Source organism: Pipistrellus kuhlii, unplaced genomic scaffold (genome assembly GCF_014108245.1).
Source record: "Pipistrellus kuhlii isolate mPipKuh1 unplaced genomic scaffold, mPipKuh1.p scaffold_m20_p_5, whole genome shotgun sequence".
NCBI classification, from domain to species: Eukaryota; Metazoa; Chordata; class Mammalia; order Chiroptera; family Vespertilionidae; genus Pipistrellus; species Pipistrellus kuhlii.
Genome location: NW_023425551.1, coordinates 35,483,652 through 35,493,813, shown reverse-complemented (window position 1 = coordinate 35,493,813; position 10,162 = coordinate 35,483,652). Strand labels below are relative to the sequence as shown.

Here is a 10,162-nt window from a genome sequence, read left to right as displayed (position 1 = left end):
TCCTGGGGGGGTGGGGGGAACACAGCTGCTGAGAGCTGGCAGCATGAGCGGCCTGGCAGAGTGCTTCATTGTCCCATTGACGAGGCACGTGTTCTACCCCAGCCATGGAGGGCCTCTAGGCAGCAGGCATGGAGTGGCTTGGGGTGGGGGTTGGGGGGGAGGTGTGAATAACACTTGCATCATTACCCCAGTGATGAGGCAAGCATTCCAAGTCTGGGCAGGGAGGGACTCTGGCCAGGCTGGGCACTGAACACTTGCATCATTGTAGGCCAGGCTGAGGGACCCCCCACATACACACCCTGTGAGTGGATTTCATGCGCCAGGCCTCCTTATAAAAGTAAGGCAGGAAGGCATGGAAAGGAGAAAGGGAGGTGACAGAGAAGCAGATGCTGGAGTGATGTGACCACAAAATAAGGAAGGCCTGCAGCCTCAAGGAATGGGCTCTCGGCAAGGAAGAGACTCTCTCCTGCAGCATCTAGGAGGAAACACCCTACAAACCTCTTGATTTTAGCCCCGTTACACTCCTTTTGAGCTTCAAACCTCCAGAACTACTAAGATAATACATTTGTGTGTTTTTAATCCATTAGATTTGTAGTAATTTGTCATGGCAACAATAGAAAACTACTATGTTTCTCATTTTATAAATATGACTTGTTTATTTATATGAAATTTTAAGTAATTTAAGGTAAACATCTATAAGTACAGTTATTTTTAATACATGTGACAAATATGTATATAAGTGATCAAAACATTTGTAATCTGTTTTGGCATGTTATGAGTAGAACAATATTCAAACTTTTTTTAAAATTTTAGTTACTTGAATGCTAGAAGTATTCCATAAAACAATATTTTTTTTTTTTGCATGTGAGATGGAGTTTTTTAGAACCCACTGTACAAAATTTACTTTTAATGGGCTTGAAATATGCAATTATTTTTATTTATCATCTCAGAGATTAGAATTATCTAGATATACTACACTTAGTAAGTGAAGTCAAATAGTTTTGTTGTTTTTTTTAATATTTCTACCTTTGTTATAATTTTTTAAACTGTAAACATGCTGGAATTGAAGAGAAATATAAGAAAAAAAACTGTAATATAAATAATTACATAAACTTAGTGAATTTCTTAAATATAAAATATAGCAATGATCATATATTAGTAAACATTAAAACTTTAAATAAAATAATTTATGTTGATAAGGCCAATATTTATTGTAAGAGATAGAATAGGAAAATATCTTATGATGCTGAATTCTATCATCACAAACATTATATAGTGATTCCTTCTAAGATTAAATATATGTTTTATCTTTTCAATAATACTACTTAATGAAATATATATATATATATATATATATATATATATATATATATATTTTTTTTTTTTTTTTTAATGGGATCAGGTTTTTAGTAGATTCTGGGCAAAAACATCCAGCTCCATTAGAGGCAGGGCTGCAGGCCCTCTGGGCCTGGGCAGCGCCCCAGTGTGTTGGGGTCTCTGGTCTCAGGTGCAGCCCCACCAGGTTACCCAAGGCAGAAAGCTGTGTGTACACGTCAAAGCCAGGCATGGAACCATGGGGTCTGCTCTGGGTGGGGCCGGGCAAGGTCAGGCTCCGCCCACTGCAAGTCACAGCCCCAGAAGCCAGCCGCCAGAGACCTGTGCCTTCCCCTGCCCTGGGCCGGGCTGGAGGCACCTCTCCCAGGGCTGTCCTAGGCGTGGCCCCAGCCTGCTGCTCTCCAACCACAACCACAACGTGGAGGGGCAGGTTCCCATCAGACACCCGAGCCGCAGCTGTCCTGGGATGCTGCCCTGGCCTGACCAGAGGAAGACTAAACGCTGGGAGGCAGCGGCGGCGGTGCAGCACCCACGACCTCCGGGAAACATGGCACCTCGTGCTGGCTCTGATGCTGCCCAGCCACTGCACCCCGTGGTCCCCAGGGTCCAGGCCCAGCTCACTCCGTCTATGCACCGGGGAGCGGGGCCTGGCTGCCCTGGGGCCTGGCGCGCTCCGCCTTCAACCACTGCATCTTCTGCCGGTGCTGCTGCATGGCGGCCCGGACCTTGGCGTCCATCGTGGCCTCGGTGAGGACCCCGTCCTCGGAGGCATACGCCATGGCCTGCCAGGCCAGGGTAGCTGGGCGATCTCCCCGCCCGACATGCCCTCGGCAATCTCGGAGCACTTCTTCCCACAAACTGGGCCAGCTTTCCTTCTGTGGCTGGTTTAAGAACACGCTTGTCAGAATGCATCCTCACCAGGTGCATCCGCTCCTCCCGCAGCAGCTCGGAGCTGACCCTCTCGTCGATGCGGGAGTGGATGGCACAGTCGAACTGCTCGGGCTGGTTGCTGGCCAGGACCAGCATGAACTTGCTGCTGTGCTGGCCCATGCGGTGCAGGGAGGCATTCAGGGTAGCCCTGCGGTCCTCGCTGGTCTTCTCGGCGGCTCGCTTCCCGAGGAAGGCATCTGCTTGTCCAGGAACAGGAGGAGGCCCAGTGGAAGACCTTGTGCACCGCTGTCACACCGTCACGTCCCCTGGGGGCCACGTCCCCTCCCATCATGATGTGGTTGTCCATGCCCAAGTGCAGCGCCAATTTCTTGGCAAACAGCGTCTTCCCTGTCCCGGCGGCCGGTACAGGCTGTGGTTCTTCTTGGAGTTCTGCGTCGCTATGGCAATGTCCTGGCTGGGACTGAGGACCACGCCCTCCAGCGCAGCCCGAGGCTGGCAGAGCAGCTGCCTGCTGACCGGCAGGGGGAGCTGCAGCGCCTCCAGCGGTGAGAGGCGGGAGGTCTCCGCACCAGGGACAGCTTCCCCAGCTTTGCCTCGATGTACAGCCCGGCCACCAGCCCGGGATTCTTGGCGAAGTAGATGCCGACAGCCAGCAGCGTCAGCCCGGCCACCGTGGCTGTCACCTGGTCCCAGTCGGTCACAAAGCCCCCGAACCCTTCGCCAAACAGGGTGCCTGCCGTCCTGACGGACTCCAGGATGGTCCGGCGGTGCTCAGCGGCCCGCAGGCGGATCTGCTCCTGGATGATGTCTGCGTTCTCATGCTCCGCGTTGGCCCGGCCCAGGCCTCGTTCTCTTTATATATATATATATGTGTGTGTGTGTGTGTGTGTGTATGTATATATATATATATATATATATATATATATATATATATATATATATATATATATTACAGAGAGGAAGAGAGAGGGATAGAGAGTTAGAAACGTCGATGAGAGAGAAACATCGATCAGCTGCCTCTTGCACAGCCCCTACCGGGGATGTGCCCCCAACCAAGGTACATGCCCTTGACCGGAATCGAACCTGGAACCTTTCAGTCCGCAGACCTATGCTCTATCCACTGAGCCAAACCGGTTTCGGCAGCATCTCGTTCTTGAGCCGCAGCTCCATCTCCCGCTCCTCGGTGGCTCGCCTCATGGCCTCCAGCTTCCTCAGATTCTCCTCGTTGAGAAGTTGCTGCTGCCTCCACGGGTCGGCATAGCGCTGCCGGGCCAGCTTGTGCTGGTCCTGGGCCCTGGCCTGATGCCGCTGCGTCTCCTCGCTCAGCGTCTTCCTTTGCTCCTCCCCCTGCACGTGGATCTGCTTGCTCTTCAGCTGCTCCGCGGTGGCATCGTTCTCTCTGAGCTTGGACCGCTGCTCCAGCTGCAGCCTCTGCTCCTGCATCTGGACCTTGGTGTGCGGCGGCGAGCACTCCAGCTGGCATGCCGCCTTGGTTGCGCGCTCCAGGCCCGTGGGGTCGAAGTTGCTCCATTTGTCCTTGGGTGCCAGCGGCAGGGGCAGGAAGGGTCCCTCGCCTTTGCCCTTGGGGTCCCTTGAAGCCAAAGAGCTAGGACATGGTCCTCGAGTCCCACGTGCTGCCGCAGCCGCCAGGACCTGGACTGGGCAGGCGTGCATGTGCGGCTCAAAGTCTAATGAATATATTTTTAAAAGAAACAAATTATGAACTTCTGCCTATTGGTAATTGCCATAAATAACAGTTTATAGTTAATAATACAAATATTAAAAAACATTTTATTATTTTAGATGTAGTAATATGGGTCCTACTGAGAAAGCAAAAAAAAAATTATTTTAATTATCTGTTTGGAGAAACAAAGTGGTACATGCTTGTACAACCCATGGAGAATCTTTTCTGAAGCTACCATGGTATTAATTAAAAGTAAGTGTTTTATGAATGAGTAAAAACATGAATCTGTTCAGAGCAGGAGAAACAATAAAAAACTAATAGATATATAATAAAATAGCTAATACCTTTACTAATTATAAATACAAAATTGAAAATATTTTAAGATATGATGTGCTGCTTGTCAAACTAGACAATTGTTTTTAACATTATAATGAACAGCTTTATTGGCCCACTTCTGTTCTGACAGCCATGGAGGGAGTGTAAACTAGTAAAACCTTCCTCCAAGTGAATTGGCAATACTTTGTGTTTCCAGTCACTGGCAGATATTTAATATTTACTGAAAATAGTATAAACATGCAACAATATGGTCATGCATTGGGGCAAGGATAATCTATAGATTTTCCTGAAAAAAAGTAGTTTCAAACAATGTCTTTTAGCCTAATATGTGGTTGGCTAACTGTGGCTCGGGAGCCACATGGGGCTCTTTGGCCCCTTGAATGTGGCTCTTCCACATAATACCATATCCTGGGCGAGTCTATTTTGAAGTAGTGCCATTAGAAGTTTAAGTTAAAAATTTTGTCTCTCAAAAGAAATTTCAGTCATTGTACTGTTGATATTTGGCTCTGTTGACTAATGAGTTTGTTGACCACTGGCCTAATATATCCATATTTGGTTTTAAGAAAGATAACATGAAGAGTTCAATAGTGATATTTCTTAACTACCAGAAATAGTATCTATAAACTAGAAGCCTGGTGCACAAAATTCATGCACTCGGGAGCGGGAGGTCCCTCAGCCTAGCTTGTACCCTCTTGCAGTCCAGGAGCACTCAGGGGATGTCCAACTGATGGCTTAGGCCTCTTTCAGAGAGGGGGCCTAACCCAGCAGTTGGACATCTTTACTGTTGCCACAGAGGTGGGAGAGGCGCCCGCCACTTCCGCTGTACTTGTCAGTCATGAGCCCACTTCTGGCTGAGTGGTACTTCCTGTGTAGGAACACACTGACCACAAGGGAAAGCTGCTGAATTGAGTGTCTGCCCCATGATGGTCAGCATGTATCACTGATCAGTCATTCCACTCTTTGGTCATTTGTATATTAGCCTTTTATTATATAGGATACTAGAGGCCCAAAGCACAAAATGCATGCCTGGGGGCTGTGTCCCTCAGCCCAGCCTGCACCCTCTCTAATCTGGGACCCCTCAAAGGCTGTCCTACTACCCAGGTAGGATTGGGCCTAAACAGGCAGTCAGACATCCCTCTCACAATCTAGGACTGCTGGCTCCCAACTGCTCGCCTTCCAGCCTTCCTGATTGCCCCTAACCATTTCCGCCTACCAGCCTTTTCACCCTTAACTACTCCCCTGCCAGCCTTTTTGCCCCTAACTGACCTCCCCTGCAGGCCTGGTCACCCCTTATTGCTCTTCCCTGCAGGCCTGGGTCCCCCTCAACTTCCCTTCCCTGCATACCCAGTCACTCGCAACTTCCCTCCTCTGCTGGCCTGATCACCCCTAACTGTCCTCCCCTGCTGGCCTGATTGCCCACAACTGCCTTCCCTTGAAAATATGGTTCCTCTCAACTACCCTCCCCTGTTGGACATCTTTTGGTGGCCATCTTGTGTCCACATGGGGGCAGCCATCTTGTGTGTTGGAGTGATGGTAAATTTGCATATTACTCTTTTATTAGATAGGATAGAGGGCTGGTGTATAGGTGGGGGCCAGCTGGTTTGCCCTGAAGGGTGTCCCAGATCAGGGTGGGGGTTCCCTTGGGGCATGGAACAGCCTGGGCAAGGAGCCTGTAGTGGTTTGCAGGCTGGCCATGCCCCCTGGCTACCCAAGCAGAGGCCCTGGTATCTGGGATTTATTTATCTTTTATAATTAAAACTTTGTAGCCTTGAGTGGAGGCCTGGGGTTGCCAGGGTGAGTGGAAAGCTTGGCTTCCTTCATTGCCTGAAAAATCTAAGCCTCCTGCTCACTCCATGGCCGCAGCCATCTTGGTTGGGTTAATTTGCATACTTGCTCCTGATTGGCTGGTAAGCATCGCTTTGTGGGTATAGTTGAGTGATTGTTAATTTGCATATTACTCTTTTATTAGACAGGTTAATAGATGAGGAGTATAGAAAAAAAGCACATTTGCTTCATATCTTAACCAAAGGACTAATACAAACACACACAAAAGAATTAGATGCAATATTTGTAAAGAAACAGAGAGAGATCATTGAGAGTGTGATAATTTTAATAAGAATAATAAAAATCCAATTGACATTTCTATGGGGTGTGTTAAAATTTTTGTTTTCTACTAAAATTAAAAACAAAACAAAACTGGGTCTTCTAAGTATTTGTGTTTCATGTACCACCTACCATTCAGTATACAACACAGATCCTTTGAAATACTTACTCTTTTCCAGACAGAAGTAAGTCATTAGTTCTGTGAGAAAGATAATCATTTTATAGGGGAGAAGGCATTAGGAAGTACATTTTATACATATTAAAGTATTGAACTTGAAAATGTACATTTCATGTAATATTTTAAACTCTTAAGATATAAATTGATAGAAAAAATATCATTCATTTCTGTAGTCCCACTTGTATTTGAAAGCTATAACCTTTTTCTTTTTAGTTTAGTTTAGAATTTGGCATGCTCTTTCATTTTCTTCAAGATCTGACTATGTGAGTAGACATTAGGGAATGCAGATATTGCATAGAAATGAAAGGTTGGTAGAAACAGCAATCTGAAACTTTCTGAAAGACTTTTGCAATTGCATGGACATGCTTCACTTAACACTAACACTACTTGAAAAAGTACACACCATAAAACCCAGAGAGAGAAGCCCAGGCTCTTTCTTTGTGCAAATAATATCCTAGTACTTACCCTTCCAGATCACCAGCATCAGTCATCTTTCTTAGTTAGGTTTATTATTGCATTGGTTTTATCTTGCATAACACATTATCACAAAATTAGTGATGAACAGAAATCTGTTATTACATTTTCTCTAGTCTTGTGTCTAGGCATGGGGTCATGTGGTTCTCTGTTTCGGGCCTCACAGGGCTGAAAGCAAGTTGTTGACTGGGTTTCTTTCTTTCCTGAAGCTTGGATCCTTTTACAAGCCCCCATAATTGTTGTCAGAATTCATTTGTTTGGAGCTCTATGCCAAATAAATGCCCTAGTCTTTTGCTGGCTGTCAGCTTTCAGGCCCATGCCACTTGGTTCCCACCAATCTCCTGACTTCAGCAAGGGTTCACCTGGTAACATCAGGCCCAACCAGGCAATACTCCTTAGACTAACTCAGAATCAACTGATTAGTAGGCTAATTATGAGAATAAGATCTTATCATATTTACCTTCTCTGCCAACACTTCAAGGGTGGAAATTATACAACCATTAATTTTACCAATAAAGAGTAAGAATAACTCGTAAAAATGCTGCTTCAAAATATAGGGAAGGGCCTGAAATTTTACATTTGGCTGAGTATCTTATTTGAAGATGTTTAACTTTTCTTTCTAATACTGTTTTAGTATAGAATAAAGCTGCTCATAAGATTTATTGGTGTGAATAAGAAAAAAATAGATTTTGATTTCTGCATTGTTAATAAAAACTTAATTAGAAGCTTAATGTGATAAACCCTATTTAAGATACCAATATTTTCATCATTTAATGTTCATACTAATAAATATTATTATCTTACTAGAGACCCAGTGCATAAAATTTATGCATGGGGGGAGGGGAGGTCCCCTCAGTTCAGTCTGCACCCTCTCCTATTCGGCGCCCCTCGGGGGATGTCCGACTCAGAAACCTGGACTGCTAGCTCCTAATTGCTCGTCTGTCTGCCTGCCTGGTCACCCCTAACTGCCCCACCCCCTTGCTTGCTTGATTGCCCTTCACTGCCTCTGTATGCCAGCCTGATTGCCCCTAACTGCTCCCCCCCCCCCCCCCCCCCGCTGGCCTGGTCTCTCCAAACTGTCCCCCACTGCCAGTCAGTTGCCCCCAACTGCCCCCTCCCTGCTGGCCTGGTTGCTCCTAACTGCTCCCTCCCCCCACTGGCCTTGTCACCCCTTCCTGCCTGTTCCCTCCCACCCCCCCGCCTACCTGGTCGCCCCTAACTGCCCCCCTACTGGACTGGTTGCCTCTTACTGCCCCCCTCTGCTGGCCTGGTTGCTTCCAACTGCCCCCCTCTGCCAACCTGGTTGCCTCTAACTGCCTGCCCCCTGGTCACCCCATGCATTCTGCTTGTGGTCATCCCTCACTAAACCCCCTGCTGGTCTGATCACCCCATACAGTCTGCTTGTTCAGTCAGTTGGTCTTTCCTCACTAACTACCCTGCCAGCCTGGACATAGGGAGCCATTTTGTGAGGGCTGGAGGGTTAATTTGCATATTACTTCTTTATTATATAGGATATTACAGATGAAGAGAGATAGGTTCAGAGAAGATGATATCACTGAGAAGTGTTGAAGCTGGGTTCATATCCTCCTCTGTCTACACTAGGGGTGTCGAACTCAATCAGAGAAGGGTCCAAAATATAAAATCCAGCCTAAATCGCGGGCCGAATGGTTTACTGAACAGTCATAAACTGTCATTGTGATGGAAACGCAACGGAGTGCAGTGATGACAGCGCGGTGCGGGCCACATTGCAAGGCCTGGCGGGACGGATTTGGCCCGCGGGCCTTGTGTTTGACACATGTGGTCTACACCATATCCCTACTGATAAATTCATGCTGACACAATCTGCTGTTCTAAAGAAATTACTCATAGGCTCCATACTCTTAGACTCTTCCACGACATATCAGGGCACCTCTTAGATATTTATTTTTAAGGAATGTTCTGTAGAATGCTGAAACTCTGTACATGTGTCCCAAAAGCTACCAGAGAGTTAAAGGAAAAAACAAGTGACATTATCTTTTCACATACATTGTGATACTGGGACAAGGATAGGATATTCTGCTAAAACATGGTGAAAACCAGCCTTGCTGTTCAGCCTCATTTCAGAAATATTCCTTAGAAAGAGCCATTGGTGTCTTTCATTGAACTCTTCTTATAAAAATATGTTAACATCAGAATACCATTTGAGATAGCTTTCACATTATAATAAAAATGCTTACTTATAAAAAAGAAAACTTGATAAAACAGGTCAAGAGGGTCTTATATATCTTTTGTCCCAATTCACTGAATGTTTATGTTTTACTCCATTTGTGCTCCCCCCCTTTCCCTCTCTCACCCTCCTTTCACCCCATCCTATCTAATAAAAGTATAATATGCAAATTATTAACCATCACTCGGAGACAAAAATAGTGGCACCCAGAGCCACAAGATGGCAGTGCCTAGTCCTCTTAGCCCCACTGGAGTCCCCAAGTCTGCCAAGCAGCAGCAGTCCAGGGTGACTAGCTGGGAGACACCCGCCACCCACTCAGCGATCCCCACCAAGTGGCAGAAGCCTGGGGTGTCCAACTGGGAGGCGCCAGTGCCTCGCGTGATCCCCGGCCAGTAGCGCCAGCCTGGGCTGGGGTCTCAGGCCGGCAGGGCTGTGCATCCCCACAGCGCCATCTTCAGGCCAGAGGCACCAGCACCATGCAATCTCCTGGCCACGACCAAGCTTGGGCTCTGGGGCTTAGACCAGCAGGCCCTGGCACCCAAATCACATGATTCCCTAGCCACCGCGGCAGCCTGGCCTGGGGTCTCAGGCTGGCAGGGCCTTGCAGCTAAGCTGCACAATCCCCTGGTCATGGAGGCAGCCTGGGCTGGGGTCTCAGGATGGCAGAGCCTCACACACAAGGCATGATCCCAAGGTGGCAGCCCCCTGGGCTGGGGTCTCAGGTAGGCAGGGTCACGCACCCCCACCATGCAATCTTCAGGACAGTGGTGGCAGCCTGGGCTAGGGCCAAACACCCCCACCTCATGATCCCTGGCCAGGCTGAAATGGCTGCCTGGGCTGGGGTTTTAGCCAGCCAGGGCACGATCCCCTTCCAGCAATGGCAGCCTAGGCTCTCAACCATTGAGTCACACCAACCAGGCAGATATAGAGGAATCTTAAATGTTTCTTTTTAAAA

General features: G+C 47.5%; 1 pseudogene; it reads right to left on the bottom strand.

The window, feature by feature from the left end:
- Nucleotides 1-1,543: 1,543 nt before the first annotated feature.
- Nucleotides 1,544-3,841, bottom strand: LOC118705397 (annotated as a pseudogene).
- Between the last annotated feature and the right edge of the window lie 6,321 nt (nucleotides 3,842-10,162).